At 37.0% G+C, this 17,375-nt stretch overlaps 1 protein-coding gene across 7 annotated transcripts in view; it reads left to right on the top strand.

Moving 5' to 3' along the window:
* Positions 1–17,375, top strand: part of Prps (phosphoribosyl pyrophosphate synthetase) — a 614,635-nt gene that overhangs the window by 355,520 nt on the left and 241,740 nt on the right. The gene's annotated exons all lie outside the window — the stretch shown is intronic.

Here is a 17,375-nt window from a genome sequence, read left to right as displayed (position 1 = left end):
TTTGAAATATAATTTAACCTAAACCTTTTGTTAATTAAATAAACAAATACATGTATTACTTTTATAAACGTGGTGAGACTATTCATTTTAATCCATTTGGACATTCCTGACATCTCAGAAGTGATATGAACATATTTTACATACATTCCTACATACGAATTGAATTTTCAATCAACGATACAAGCGAGGGGAAAAATACCACAAGTAAGCGAATCAACGAATAAGTTTAAAAAGAAAAAGAGCAAACAAAATTGCTTCAAACGACTCTTAACATATTTAAGAGATCATTTGCAACAGTTACATACGAAAAGTTACAACGGCAAGTGACTTTGCATACGTACAAAACAAAAGGTAAACGCAAACGAATCAACAATCGAAGTAGCGTGTGTAGTTTGTGTGTTTGCAACGACTTCGATACAAATAAAACGACGAGAACGCAACAACAACAAAAAAATAAGACAACAGCAAGAGTAGATTTATTTTGTTTTGTGTTTTTGGCAACGGCTTAAGAGCAACGAAAAAGGGGCAGTGGTGTTTATAGCTGCAATATTGAAGAACGTTCTGGAATTCTATTGAGGAGAATTATTGTGAGCCATACGGGCTGAACAACGGCGAGACGTTCAAGAAAAACCAACGTGATTACAAGTGAATTTCTGCAGAACTGGAAAAAAAAAGAAGCAAGACAATTTTTTTTTTCATTTTTTTGGATGACAATTGCATGCAGAAAAGTTAATTGCGCTATAATATGGGAAAAATTATCAAATTAAACACTTTAAAGGTTAATCAAATCAACAACAAGCTACAAAACCAAGGTGCGACGGTAATGGGCAATAAAGCAACAAAAATTATTAAATTGACAGAAATGTACGGCGTTGATGAAGTTGATGCTGAAGAGTTGGAGGTAAGCAGCGAAGTTACAGCTATGCAGAAGCAAATGGAAGAAATGCGTGGCATTATTGCGGGGCTAGCTAAGTCTGTAAACGATTTGGTGACAGTACAGACAAGGCAAACGTTAACACCGTCGAACGCCAGAACGATTCCAGCAGAAGCAAGTTGCCACGACAACCATTCAACTGCCACAACAGAGGTTCACGCTGAAATACCAAGGAGTTCATCGGAACATGATTTTAATGGTACACCAATAGCAGATCGTCCATTGTTAGTCCCAATGACGCAACGTGAATGGAAAAGAAGCGCAGTACACGACATAATCACAATATTACCGGGTTTTGATCCATTAAAAGGGAGTTTAACATCGAAACAGTTTGTTGATAAAGTTATACAGCTACGAGAAGCATACGGATGGTCTGAGCAAGAAATTTTGTTAGCCGCTCAATCAAAGTTGAAAGGGGTGGCCAAAGAATGGCTCGATGCACAAACCGTATTTCAACGATGGTCAGCTTTTGTATCAGCATTTCAAACAGACTTTCCTTTCACAATGTGTACGGCAGAAGTGCACACGGAATTATCACGAAGAAAGATGCGAACAAATGAAACTTATAGTCAATACTATTACGCTATGTTAAATATTGGTAGGCGAGGTAAGGTTGATGAAGAATCAATCAATACATATATTATTGGGGGGTTAAATGACAGTAATTTAACACGAACCCTTATGGCAATGAAATTATCAACATGTAACGATTTATTGCGATCTCTTGATAGTTTAGCAAATGTATATTGTGCGTTCAAAGGTACAGATAGTGGTAATAGAAATGTAAACGAGGTAACACGAAATGTTACTACAGAGAAAAAATATACAAAATGTTTTAATTGCAACGAGTATGGACACATTGCAGCAAAATGTCCAAAGCCTGCAAGAAAGGAAAGATGCGCAAAATGTAACAAGGTGGGACACGATTCTAAGTCTTGCCGCTATGAAAAATCAACGGTTGCGAAGGTAGTTAGTGAAAATTTATATCCACCGTTAATGTCAAGGGTCTTGCTGAATGGTGACCAGTATTCGGCGTTTATCGATACTGGCAGCGACACTTCAATCATATCCGAATCCAAAGTACCAACCAATGTGGAAAAGAAAGTATGTGTTAGAAAGTTAGAGGGATTTGGGGGTGCAAGCGTTGAAAGCAAAGAAGAGATTGAAGTAGAATTAGTTATAGAAGGCAGCGCACTTAATACGAAATTGCATGTAGTACCCGACGAGTTTATGCCATACGATCTGTTCATTGGACGAGATGTTTTATGTCGAAAAGATTGTTCACTGGTTATACAGTCGGGAAATATGCAAATACAGAAAAATACGGCATGGGGTTTTAATGTTAATGTATCATTAAGCAAAGATGAAATGCGATGATTGTTTTGCAGAAGATTTAGGAAAGCTTGGACGTTGTAAAACAACAACTATGGAAATCGTTTTCAGCACCGAGAAACCAATTACAGGTAGGCAGTACCAGGTACCTTTTATCCAAAGACATGTACTTTCCACGATAATTGACGAATTGCTTAAGCACAATATAATTCGTCAGAGTTCATCACCTTACGCAGCTCCAGTTGTAATAGTGAAGAAGTCAAACGGGGAAGATAGAATGTGCGTTGACTTTAGGGCACTTAATGCGGTCACCATAAAAAAACAATTCCCAATGCCAATAGTAGAAGAGCAGTTGTCAAAGCTTGGGGGTAATACGTTTTTTACCACCCTTGATATGACTGCAGCATATTATCAAATTCCATTACATGAGGAGAGCAAGAAGTTCACAGCGTTTTTGACGCCTGAGGGATTATATGAGTATAATGTTATGCCATTTGGACTGCGACATGCACCAATACGTGGTTTGAGAAACCGAGATAAAATTATAAGCTACGTTGATGAGGTTATAATTGCAACAAAGAATGTTAGTGAAGGTATTGATGTCCTAGCCGAGTTTTTGGATGCAGTACGAAATGCTGGTCTCACGCTAAAACCAAGTAAATGTACTTTTATGTCAAGAAATGTTAAATTCTTAGGCCATGTCGTAAGCCAAGATGGTATTAAGCCTGGTGAGGAGAAAACAAAATCAATTAAAGCTTTTCCGCAACCCACTAATGTAAGTGAAGTCCGTCCATTCCTTGGCTTAACAGGGTTTTTCAGGAAGTTTATACCAGATTATGCTAGTACCGCTATGCCGCTAACAACGTTACTAAAGAAAGCACAAACATTCGTGTGGACAGACGAACATGCCATAGCTTTTGGAAAATTAAAACATGCACTTTGCACTCAGCCGGTGTTAGTTTTGTTTGACGTAACAAAGAGCCGCGAAGTACACACCGACGCTAGTTCCATAGGGCTATCTGGAGTGTTGTTGCAGCTAGAAGGCGAGGATTGGAAGCCGGTACACTATTACAGCAGACGATGTAATGCAGCTGAGTCTACGTATCCATCACATGAATTAGAAGTATTGGCGATCGTAGAGACGCTTGAACGATTACGAGTTTATTTAGTCGGTACTCCATTTGTTGTACGAACGGACTGCAATGCAATTGCTACAACTAAGTCCACTACAGCATTGAAGCCGCGCATTGCCAGATGGTGGCTAAAACTACAAGAATTTGATTTTACATGTACATATCGACCTGGGTCTAAAATGCAGCACGCAGACTCACTTAGTCGAGCGCCTGTTGAAATATCGAAAGGTACAAACACTGTTGCAGAAAAGGTATTGAAACTTAACCGAGGCAATACGATGGATGATTGGATTTACTCAATGCAACTTCAAGATGAAAATTTAAAACGAATAAGCGATATAATCACAGGGAAAGAAACGGCAGATGAAGCTACAATTAAGCAAATGAAAACCGATTATACGATGCATAACAGTCGATTATTTAGAAAAGCTAAGGGCGAAATGAAATTAGCAGTACCAAAGGCAGTAAGATGGCGAGTTGTTAAGTCATGTCATGATGACTCTGGACATTTTTCTTTAGAAAAAACATTACAGCGACTATGCAAACATTTTTGGTTTCCACGCATGAGGAGGTATGTCAAATCATACATAGCAGCTTGTGAAGAGTGTTGCTTAAATAAAATGACGGGAGGTAAACCGCAAAGCCAATTGCACGTAAGCGATGTGTTGCCGATCCCATTTAGGCACATTTTTATTGATCATGTGGGTGCATTCCAACGCAGCAAATCAGGGTTTTCGTACATATTAGTAGTTGTATGCGGATTCAGTAAGTACGTAATCCTAAAGGCAGTCAGAACTACGAAAACTGAACCAGTCGTAAAAGCACTAGAAGAAATCATGGCCATTTTTGGTCAACCACTTAAAATAACATCAGATCGAGGTACGGCGTTCACTTCGAGGCAATTTGAAGAATTCATTTCCAATCATGGTATTCAACACAACAAAACTGCAGTACGAACACCGAGAGCTAACGGACAGGCCGAACGCGTAAATAAAACAGTTATCAACGCTTTGAAATGTATGAGCGAAACGGTCAAAACATGGGATAAAATGCTTCCAAACATTCAATGGACGATTAATTCCCAACGTAATGAGGTAACAAAATACACGCCTAATGAACTTGTGTTTTATTTGAATCCCAGAGATGTAACATACAACCGAATGATACAAGCTATAAACGATGATGATAAGGGTAATCCAGATATCGAGGTGAAACGTGATGAAGCAGCAAACAATATAATGGCAGAGAGACATAAGTGGAAAGAGCGTTATGACAAAAGACACCAAACTCCAAAGAAATATGATGTTGGCGACTTAGTGGTCATTGATCATGTTCCAAATGCAACAGGTCTCTCCCATAAGCTGGATCCCGCATTTAAAGGACCATATATTGTTACGAAAGTACTTAACTACGACAGATATATTATCGAAGATCTACCAGACTCAACACATACACAAAGACGTTATTGCAACATATGTAGTGTGGATCACATAAAACCGTGGTGTGCATTGATTCCTGAACTTGATGGTATCGACGACGACGATGATTCGTCCATGCAGGACGAAATGTCAGGAAAGGCCGAGCTGTCACCGACAGTTTGCTTGTGAGAGCATTGAGGGCATTCGCTGGTTGACTGTGAAGCAGAACGGTAGTCAGTTCGTGGTACAATCAATTTCCTTAACATTTGAAATATAATTTAACCTAAACCTTTTGTTAATTAAATAAACAAATACATGTATTACTTTTATAAACGTGGTGAGACTATTCATTTTAATCCATTTGGACATTCCTGACAAATGTGTTTGTACGATATGGGTATCAAATTAAAGGTATTAATGAGGGTTTTAAAAGCGAGTGGTGGTTGTTGTATAGGTGGTCGCCTTTTCGAGATATCGCCATAAAGGTGGACCAGGGGTGACTCTAGAATGCGTTTGTACGATATGGGTATCAAATGAAAGGTGTTAATGAGTATTTTAAAAGGGAGTAATCCTTAGTTCCATAGGTGGACGCCGTTTCGAGATATCGCCATAGAGGTGGACCAGGGGTGACCCTAGAATTTGTTTGTACATTATGGGTATCACAAGAAAGGTGTTAATGAGTATTTTAAAAGGGAGTAATCCTTAGTTCCATAGGTGGACGCCGTTTCGAGATATCGCCATAAAGGTGGGCCAGGGGTGACTCTAGAATTCGTTTGTGCAATATGGGTATCAAAAGAAAGGTGTTAATAAGTATTTTAACAGGGAGTAATCCTTAGTTCCATAGGTGGATGCCGTTTCGAGATATCGCCATAAAGGTAGACCAGGGGTGACCCTAGAATTTGTTTGTACAATATGGGTATCAAAAGAAAGGTGTTAATGAGTATTTTAAAAGGGAGTAATCCTTAGTTCCATAGGTGGACGCCGTTTCGAGATATCGCCATAAAGGTGGACCAGGGGTGACCCTAGAATATGTTTGTACAATATGGGCATCAAACGAAAGGTGTTAATGAGTATTTTAAAAGGGAGTGGGCCTTAGTTCTATAGGTGGACGCCGTTTCGAAATATCGCCACAAAGGTGGACCAGGGGTGACTCTAGAATGTGTTTGTACGATATGGGTATCATATTAAAGGTATTAAGGAGGGTTTTAAAAGGGAGTGGTGGTAGTTGTATAGGTGGTCGCCTTTTCGAGATATCGCCATAAAGGTGGACCAGGGGTGACTCTAGAATGCGTTTGTACGATATGGGTATCAAAAGAAAGGTGTTAATGAGTATTTTAAAAGGGAGTGATGCTTAGTTCCACAGGTGGACGCCGTTTCGAGATATCGCCATAAAGGTGGACCAGGTGTGACCCTAGAACTTGTTTGTTCGATATGGGTATCAAATTAAAGGTATTAATGAGGGTTTTAAAAGGGAGAGGTGGTAGTTGTATAGGTGGTCGCCTTTTCGAGATATCGCCATAAAGGTGGACCAGGGGTGACTCTAGAATGCGTTTGTACGATATGGGTATCAAATGAAAGGTGTTAATGAGTATTTTAAAAGGGTAGTTATCCTTAGTTCCATAGGTGGACGCAGTTTCGAGATATCGCCATAAAGGTGGACCAGGGGTGACCCTAGAATTTGTTTGTACAATATGGGTATCAAAAGAAAGGTGTTAATGAGTATTTTAAAAGGGAGTAATCCTTAGTTCCATAGGTGGACGCCGTTTCGAGATATCGCCACAAAGGTGGACCAGGGGTGACCCTAGAATTTGTTTGTACAATATGGGCATCAAACGAATGGTGTTAATGAGTATTTTAAAAGGGAGTGGGCCTTAGTTCTATAGGTGGACGCCGTTTCGAAATATCGCCATAAAGGTGGACCAGGGGTGACTCTAGAATGTGTTTGTACGATATGGGTATCAAATTAAAGGTATTAATGAGGGTTTTAAAAGGGAGTGGTGGTTGTTGTATAGGTGGTCGCCTTTTCGAGATATCGCCATAAAGGTGGACCAGAGGTGACTCTAGAATGCGTTTGTACGATATGGGTATCAAATGAAAGGTGTTAAAGAGTATTTTATGAGGGAGTGGGCCATAGTTCTGTAGGTGGACGCCATTTAGGGATATAGACATAAAGGTGGATCAGGGTTGACTCTAGAATGCGTTTGTACGATATGGGTATCAAATGAAAGGTGTTAATGAGTATTTTAAAAGGGAGTAATCCTTAGTTCCATAGGTGGACGCCGTTTCGAGATACCGCCATAAAGGTGGACCAGGGGTGACCCTACAATTTGTTTGTACAATATGGGTATCAAAAGAAAGGTGTTAATGAGTATTTTAAAAGGGAGTAATCCTTAGTTCCATAGGTGGACGCCGTTTCGAGATATCGCCATAAAGGTGGACCAGGGGTGACCCTAGAATTTGTTTGTACAATATGGGTATCAAAAGAAAGGTGTTAATGAGTATTTTAAAAGGAAGTGGGCCTTAGTTCTATAGGTGGACGCCGTTTCAAAATATCGCCATAAAGGTGGACCAGGGTGACTCTAGAATGTGTTTGTACGATATGGGTATAAAATTAAAGGTATTAATGAGAGTTTTAAAAGGGAGTGGTGGTAGTTGTATATGTGAAGGCGTTTTCCAGATCGCGACCAAAATGTGGACCAGGGTGACACAGAACATCATCTGTTGGATACCGCTAATTTATTTATATATGTAATACCTGCCAAGATTTTAAGGGTTTTTTATTTCGCCCTGCGGAACTTTTTCATTTTCTTCTACTTAATATGGTAGGTGTCACAACCATTTTATAAAGTTTTTTCTAAAGTTATATTTCGTGTCAATAAACCAATCCAATTACCTCACCATGTTTCATCCCTTTTTTCGTATTTGGTATAGAATTATGGCATTTTTTTCATTTTTCGTTATTTTCGATATCGAAAAAGTGGGCGTGGTCATTGTCGGATTTCGTTCATTTTTCATACCAAAATAAAGTGAGTTCAAGTAAGTACGTGAACTAAGTTCATTAAAGATATGTCGATTTTTGCTCAAGTTATCGTGTTAACGGCCATGCGGAAGGACAGACGAACGACTGTGTATAAAAACTGGGCGTGGCATAAACCGATTTCGCCCGTTTTCACAGAAAACAGTTAATATTATAAAATCTATGCCCCTACCAAATTTCAAAAGGATTGGTTAATTTTTGTTCGACTTATGGCGTTAAAAGTATCCTAGACAAATTAAATGAAAAAGGGCGGAGCCACGCCCATTTTGAAATTTTCTTTTATTTTTGTATTTTGTTGCACCATGTCATTACTGGAGTTGAATGTTGACATAATTTACTTATATACTGTAAAGATATTAAATTTTTTGTTAAAATTTTACTTTAAAAAATTTTTTTTTTAAGGTGGGCGTGGTCCTTCTCCGATTTTGCTAATTTTTATTAGGCGTACATATAGTAATAGGAGTAACGTCCCTGCCAAATTTCATCATGATATCTTCAACGACTGACAAATTACAGCTTGCAAAAGTTTTAAATTACCTTCTTTTAAAAGTGGGCGGTGCCACGCCCATTGTCCAAAACTTTACTAATTTTCTATTCTGCGTCATAAATTCAACTCATCTACCAAGTTTCGTCGCTTTATCTGTCTTTGGTAATGAATTATCGCACTTTTTCGGTTTTACGAAATTTTCGATATCGAAAAAGTGGGCGTGGTTATAGTCCGATATTGTTCATTTTAAATATTGATCTGAGATGATTGCTCAGGAACCTAAATACCAAATTTCATCAAGTTACCTCAAAATTTACTCAAGTTATCGTGTTAACGGCCATGCGGAAGGACAGACGGACGACTGTGTATAAAAACTGGGCGTGGCATCAACCGATTTCGCCCGTTTCCACAGAAAACTGTTAACATCATAAAGTCTATGCCCCTACCAAATTTCAAAAGGATTGGTTAATTTTTGTTCGACTTATGGCGTTAAAAGTATCCTAGACAAATTAAATGAAAAAGAGCGGAGCCACGCCCATTTTGAAATTTTCTTTTATTTTTGTATTTTGTTGCACCATGTCATTACTGGAGTTGAATGTTGACATAATTTACTTATATACTGTAAAGATATTAAATTTTTTGTTAAAATTTTACTTAAAAAAAATTTTTTTTTAAAAGTGGGCGTGGTCCTTCTCCGATTTTGCTAATTTTTATTAGGCGTACATATAGTAATAGGAGTAACGTCCCTGCCAAATTTCATCATGATATCTTCAACGACTGACAAATTACTGCTTGCAAAAATTATAAATTACCTTCTTTTAAAAGTGGGCGGTGCCACGCCCTTGTCCAAAATTTTACTAATTTTCTATTCTGCGTCATAAATTCAACTCATCTACCAAGTTTCGTCGCTTTATCTGTCTTTGGTAATGAATTATCGCACTTTTTCGGTTTTACGAAATTTTCGATATCGAAAAAGTGGGCGTGGTTATAGTCCGATATCGTTCATTTTAAATAGCGATCTGAGATGAGTGCTCAGGAACCTACGTGCCAAATTTCATCAAGTTACCTCAAAATTTACTCAAGTTATCGTGTTAACGGACGGACGGACGGACATGGCTCAATCAAATTTGTTTTCGATCCTGATTATTTTGATATATGGAAGTCTATATCTATCTCGATTCCTTTATATATGTATAACCAACCGTTATCCAATCAAACTTAATATACTCTGTGAGGTCTGCTCAACTGAGTATAAAAACCGGTTCAAATTTTAATGTGGCTGTATTTTGCCAGATTTGTACCCACACACACACTAATGCAGAGAGGTGTTCTGCCCCACTCAGCATTTAGGTGAAAAAATTTTGAATTTCCCTACATATCAATACAATTTGATTACTCTTTCTGACTAAATAATGAGTTATCATACAATTGAACAAAAGAAATATTTAATCTAATACAGGGCCGTCGAGAGGACTTCCGGGCCCAGTGGGAGAGTTATCTACGGGCCCTACCCCCGTTTAGTTCATTTATAGCTGCAAATCTTCTACTTATTCCACTTATGATTGAGTCGATTCTCTTGAAATCAATTTCTTCAACAGTGCAGTCTTCATTGAAGATTCATTGTGACGAGTCAACACGTTTTTTTTTCTGACTGGTGGTAAAATGGATGAAGTATCGATCAAATTGTCAGCGACGGTTTTGCATTCATTATAAATTTTACTCCACTGATCGCGTAGAAGCTGCAAGTGGGCAAGTAAACTTCGAAGATTGTCGACTTCAACGTCAATGGTAGCGTTCATCTCTTGAAGAACCAAATTTCTTTCATTAATAGCCTAAAGAATTTTGAAGCAAGTAGGAGCCATCAAAACACACTCAAATGAACTCATATATTTTAGAATGCCATTGACATCCCGAAGAGTTTGTCCGGTCAGATTCAGTTTCTTGATTTCTTTGAGAGACTCTCAATCCGGGAAGATTCTTCGCAAACGGATTCACACCATCGATTCTTGCAGCCCACCGTGTATCGGAAATACAGTGAAGCGAATTAGTTATATTTGATTTCAAAATCTCCCAGCGTTGTGCGTTGCTACTACAAATGTTATACAATTTTTGAACTACTCCAATAAAGGTTATTGCTTGGATACAACTTTCTGAGAATCGACTCCAACTAGATTCAATGTATGTGCTCCACAAAGCGAATATATTGCGTACTTATTATTTTTATTTAACTAGCGTTTCACATATCAAGTCCGCAATCGCTTTGCCTAAAAAACGTTCTTTGATATGATAAACGTTTTCTTCCTTATCGTAATGAAGATAGCGTAAAATAAAAGTGGTTTGTTCCACGTGACTGGAATCTGAGGTTGCATCAACAATGATTGTGCTTTTTTTACCTCTTTCAAAATAGACGATATAACATGATGAGCACAGAGTTCAATGAACTCGTTTTGTATCTCGACCGACAAGTAGTGTACTTGCAAACGTTGATGTGCTTCTTGAAAAGATTTAACTTTTTCTAAATGTCTATGAAGTATTGGGGCATAGCGAGCGATTAATTCAAGGATTCCTAGGAAGTTTCCGTTATTTTTTTGGCCGACTAAATTAATCTCTCCTCGTAAAGCTAATCCTCTTTCACCCAAAAATAGAATCGTGTCTAAAATGCGCTTTAGAATCTCTCGCCAATTTTTTGCTTCACTCGCTATCTCTTCCCTCAACATCATATCGACAGTTGAGTCTTTTTCAATGCGTACTTCTAAATCACACCACTTTACGTAACATTGAATGTGATCGTAACTACTTCCATGTGACGGAAATTTAAGATACAACTTTTTCCAAAATTGTGCTTAAGAATATCCGTTAGGAGAACACATTTTTGAACGATTCAACGTATTTTTACTAAGAAGGCGACAGGGGAGGCAATAAAAAGCGCTTTTCGTTTGACTCCAAACTAACCAGTCACGTTGAATTTTTTCACCGTTAGGCAAAATAGTAGACAGAAGTGAAAGTGGAAATGGCTCGCCCAACCGATCCCGACTAAAAGTTGACGGCATTTTGGAATGACCTCGACGGAGGACTTCTTGGACTTCTTGCGGTTGTAAGAACTCAGCTTCGAGAGTACCAATATCGTAATAATACGACTGTTTATCAACAAATTTCGAATTCAATTTTTCATTTGTATCGTATTTCACTGAGGTAACAAATTTTTCACCAGTGGTGTCATCGTTTTCGTAGTTATCTAGCTCAACATTCTTATCATCTCTGAAATGAGAACTGAATGAAGTATTTTTCGGCTCACCTTGTATGTCGTTGCTAACTGGCTGTGTTGAAGAATTTTCTGGTTTTTCAGACTCGCGAGGGCATGAGTTCTTGTCACTTGCAGGAGTTGTAGAGCTTGAATTCGCATTCTGCTGAAAGTTGAACGCTTCCAGAGTTCGTTGTGCCTTTTGTGCTTTTGCAAGTGCTTCTGCTCGAGTGGAGCGGTCCTTACGCTTTTGGGAACCGGACTTATGCGAATACATCTTTTCAACTAAAATTTAATGAGATTACAGTCAATCTGGGAGGTTAGTACAGTCGATCTGAGTATTTAGCCGGAAACTTTGCGGAAAACATTCAAACAGACAAAATAAAAAATATCACTCACCTGTAATCAGAAAAACACTACGCAAACGCAAGAAATAACCACACACTTCAACTGTCACAACAACAATGAGTGGTAATTGGTCATTTTTCGTGTTAGCTGTTCACTAGCCCATCGTTTGGCAATGTTGCCAGCTGCGAAAACTAGTTCATGGGCTAAGAGCGTGATAAAATTGAGAGTTATTGAGAGAGTCGAATATCAAGTCATCTTTGATTTTGATCTTCTAAATTTCCACCAAATTAGATACTTCAAAGTTATTTGATATATTTCTCAAAGACCATAATTCAAAAGAATCATTGGTAGAATTATATGGAAAGCAGCAATATGTACACACATACATACATATGTATATATTTGCATGCTGCCAAATTTAAATGAATGTATATGATCGTTTAGTAAATTAACAAGGAAACTTCTTTCTGAGCATATAACATATGTATGTTAAGATGTAAATACGTATGTGCGTGTTAATGCATTGCAGAATTATTATACAACAGAATATTACTGAAATATACATATGTTCAATTCGTACATTTTTTCCCAAATTTTGAGATTTGGACTGAAATCCGGGCCCCCTCAGAAACTCCGGGCCCGGTGGGAATCCCACCCTTACCACCCCCCTCTCGGCGGGCCTGATCTAATATGGACACTTTTGATGATCAAAAACTGAAAATAATTTTTCGACCACTTTTTGGAATCATTTTTGAAGTCCTTTGATGATTAAATTTTAATATTTCATAAAAATCAACAAAAAGAATAATCAAATATGCTAACCTTTCGATGAACAAAAACTGAATATAATTTTTCAATCACGTTTTGGAATCATATTTGAATCAAATGTGTTTGGTTTAGGTGATCAAAAATTTATAATCATTTTTAATTCAGCTTTTTGAATCTTTTATGAATATATTTGTTGACTGAATAATGAATTTTGTACTTGTTTATATTTTACTTTTCCTTAAAAATCTTGTTTTTTTTTACATACACATATTTTTCAATCATGAAGCTAAGAAAAAATATATAAAAATTTTATTATTTTTACAAAAGATATTCTTCAAGATGTAAATAATGTAGATGTGACCAAAGATTTCCCCAATCATTTCTCAACCTTCGGCTTCCAAGAAAATACATAATGGTTGGACAATACAAAGGTTGTGAGCTATCTGGACCGCAGGTAAGTGAAACTATCGTGACATATCTGGCTACGGCTTCAACATCCCGTGTCATATCCGTATTTTAAGATGTAGACGATAATAGCTGATGTTGGATGTTGTAGTCGCAGGTGTATATCAGTCAAGTTTGTTTGCGAGTTAGTGGTTCGTATAGCTCACTTCCGCATGCTTTATTCCCCTGATGAAACAAGATTATTATGTAGTATCTTATTTTGAATGAGATATGAAGAATAACTGCATGATAATCGCATACAAAAATTATTCAAAAATATCAACCAAAACGATTGAAATATGATCAGAAAATGACTGTGAAAAGCAGTCAAATATTACTGTTAAGTGGCGCACAGTGTACTTCCAGCGGCCTTTGATATTTCTCACTTTTAGTTACTATGCGCTCTCCATCGCCTCAATTTCGGTGCACAGAATTTATACATATGTTCATATGTACCTGTATATTTGTATTCACATATGTACGTACATATTTATGCACCAACATATGACTATACAAATGTACGAATGCATGTACATACGCTGCAATGCGAATATATTCACCGGCATATACGGCCGTCAGTTTGACCGCTAGGTAAAATTCTTTTACTGGAAGCTAAATTGTTTCTTTGCCCTTTCATCATAATTATTCAGTCTTGAGAATTTGAAGAGTGAGCGTGTGCATAAATATATATAGCACAGAGAAGGCACAAATGTAAGTTCTTAACAATTGAATATTTAACATGCAATCTTTACTGAAAATTAATAAGGATTTCAGCGCTATCATAAATTGGTGTTTTATTTGGATATTAACGCTAGGAATATCTGCCAACCGCACGCGACTCAACAATTACTCTAAAACAAAGCTCAATTTTACAATGATATCAAATATGAATATAAAGCGTTTCGAAATAGGAACGATACCTTAATTTTCGAACTTAAAATGCTTTTAAATTTGAACGTTTTTAGTCATCTTTGGGTATGATATTTAAATATTTTTTGATCAAAATTTTCAAAAAATGCTGGCTGGGGCGGTGTTGGACCCACCCAGTGATTTTTTTTTAAATAGCGGCCGAAGGCCTCCATCGCAAAAAGAGTTCTGTGCAAAAAAAAAACTACGGATCGGGCGCCAGACCTTTGTCATTTTATAAAAGTTAAAATTTCGTCAGTGCATACTTCCAACTGAAGCAGGATCGATGGTCTATAATAAAACTTGAGTCATGGTGGCTTTAACAGATATCGTGCAAAAATTTTGTAGAAAAATATACCTTTCTTTCGTCATTTTATAAAGGCTGATTTTCATATATCGTCTTCGTCACGATATAAGAAGCCACTAGCCTCATTGCCAGACACTTTCCATAGTGGCTGTGATTAGCCAGACACTTTTAGTCCTTCTAAACTTCAAGGAATTTCGAAGCAATTTTATCCTGAAATTGGAATACAAAAGCTTTAAAAAAAACTTTTGAAATTTTGTTTGCCGTAAAAAACTTTCAGCTTTCATTTTATGGAAAAGTAGAGTTTTGCATTACAAAAAGTGTTTGGCTGGACAAAGCCACTATGGAAAGTGTCTGGCAATAAGGCTAGTGGTTTCTTATATCTTGACGAAGACCATATATGAAAATCAGTCTTTATAAAATGACGAAATAAAGGTATATTTTTCTGCAAAATCTTTGCACGATGTCTGTTAAAGCTACCATGACTCAAGTTGCATAATAGACCAACGATCCTGCTTCAGTTGGAAGTATGCGCTGACGAAATTTCAACTTTTATAAAATGACAAAGGTCTGGCAGTCACGGTCTCTTAGACTAGTAGGGAAATATATGAAATCTTCTTACACAATACTGCCGTTAAAGCCCCGTCACATAAGCATTTTTTCATATAAATGCGTTTTACTAATATTATGTGTTGACGCCGACGCGAATATTTTGATTCTCACAGTTTGGGAGGAATGCAATGCAACGAACAAAAGTCATCTCTAACTTCGGCTGCATTCTTCACCAAACGTGTAACTTTTTTTTAATTTTTTTATTTTATTTATTTGTTTAAGTCTATAAATTTTAATCCTTACAGACTATAATAAAATGAAAATTTAAAAAATACTTATGCCTAAAAGTAATCGGTGTACCTAGAAAGTAGACTTCAAGATATTCATAAATTCAGCCCTTTGTATAGAAAAATCAAGAGCAGCGGAATTACTTATTGAGTTAATCTCTCGAATAGCACGCGTAATGAGAGCATTACCAGCGTAATTCGTTCTAAAATAATCGCAATCAAATTGAAAGGAATTTCTGAGAGATCTCTGGGGAACATTAAATCGAATTCTTTCCACCAAATATGGGCAATCAATGTAGCTATTAATAATATTATACGTGAATGACAAGCACAGTATATATCTACAATTTTCCAAGGACTTTAGGCTTAAAAGTAAAAAACGTGCAGAGTAGGAAGGAATCGGCTCCGCCGTTAATAAATGATATAAATAAAAGTGGGCCTAGTATACTTCCCTGGGGAACGCCAGACGTCGCAACAAACGGACTAGACATTTTCCCATCAATGGTAACAACGCAGTGTCTATTACTTAAATAAGAACGTATCCACAAAAGAAACGTTGAATGAAAACCGAGAGAGCTCAATTTTTTTATCAGAAATGTATGAGGAACTCTATCAAAAGCTTTGGAGAAGTCAGTGTTAAAGCAATCAACCTGTAGTCCATCAGAGAAAGACTCTACACAGTATTCGCTAAAAACAGCAAGATTTGAAACTGTAGACCTCTCAGGAACAAACCCGTGCTGGTGGAGGGATATAAGGGATTTAACAGCAAAACTCAACTTGGCGTTCCAGCATGCTCAAAAATTTTAGAGATTGTGGACAGCTTGGATATTGGTCTATAGTTACGCACATCGTTCTTATTTCCACTTTTGAAAACTGGCGTAATCGAGGTGAGCTGATAATGATTTATTGAAAATCAAACTCAAAGGATAGACCAAGGCTGGACAGTTTTTTAACAAGACAGAAGAAAACCCATCAACGTCAGTTTGGGAGGAGGATTTAGGTATAACAATAGCTTTACTAATATCCTCACAGGAGAGATTAAGCGCACCGAAGTTTAGGAAACTAACGGTATTAAATGAAAAATCAAACAAACTATACTGCAAACAAAAACAAAAACTATCCTAACTAAAAGCACAACTAAAATTTTTGTTAGAATGTAGAAGATATGACCTTATACCGAACCATCTGTCTAACACAGTGAAAAAGATCACTATAAATACAACGTCTCAAAGAGTAAAACAACAAATAGAAACAGCAAAGTGCAACTTCATGAGAAAAGTACTTAACATATAAATAACACAAACAAATATAGAAATCAAATCAACAAAAAATAATCTAAACCGCTATGAGAGGAACCTACGAAATTATATAAACGAATTTGATTTTAGCTCTTTCATATCCCATCAAAATATCGCCAGTAAAAAAACTGCGATAAAAAGAGAGACAGTTCAAACGTCAAAACTATTGAGACTTAAAAGACAACAACTGCAAAAGTTGGGTATACATACAAATGACGATTGGTTTATAAATAAAACGAATATACAATTTCCAAAAGAAGTAAAATGGTTAATCCCTCTAGGGAGAAAATTCGTGTTACCCACAACAACAAACAACCTTAAACCTATTAAAATAATTGCAGAGCTAGAACAAGTAATTCAAGAGACCGCGGGAGAGACCGATAAAAAAGAAGTAGCAAGAAGCAAAATGAACAATAGAATCATAGAACTCAAACGAAGCATCAGAAGCAATACCACTCAGAAGTTTATATTGGAAGCATTAAACAAAACAAAAATCATACTAAATAAGCACAAAGAAGACATAGTTGTTACAGATTCGGATAAGGGGAAAAACGGTGGTTTTCTACAAAGCAGACTACAAAAGGAAAATGAGCGATCTACTGGGAGACAAAAATACATACAAAGTACTAAGAAACGACCCAACAAACACGATCCAGAAGAAAAACAACCAATTGATAAATGAGTTACACAAAAGCAAAATAATAAGCACTACACAAAAATTTAAAATTAACAGTGGCGCTGCCATAGCACCCCGCCTGTACGGCTTACCGAAAATCCATAAGCCAGACCTACCTTTAAGACCAATAGCATCATCATTCAACGTACCATGCTATAATCTATCCAAATTTATAGTAAATGCCTTAAACGACTTAACTTCAGAAAAGTA

Source organism: Eurosta solidaginis, chromosome 5 (genome assembly GCF_040869045.1).
Source record: "Eurosta solidaginis isolate ZX-2024a chromosome 5, ASM4086904v1, whole genome shotgun sequence".
Classification (NCBI taxonomy): Eukaryota; Metazoa; Arthropoda; class Insecta; order Diptera; family Tephritidae; genus Eurosta; species Eurosta solidaginis.
The sequence above is the reverse complement of the archived record's forward strand: the minus strand, read 5'-3'. Positions and strand labels throughout refer to the sequence as shown.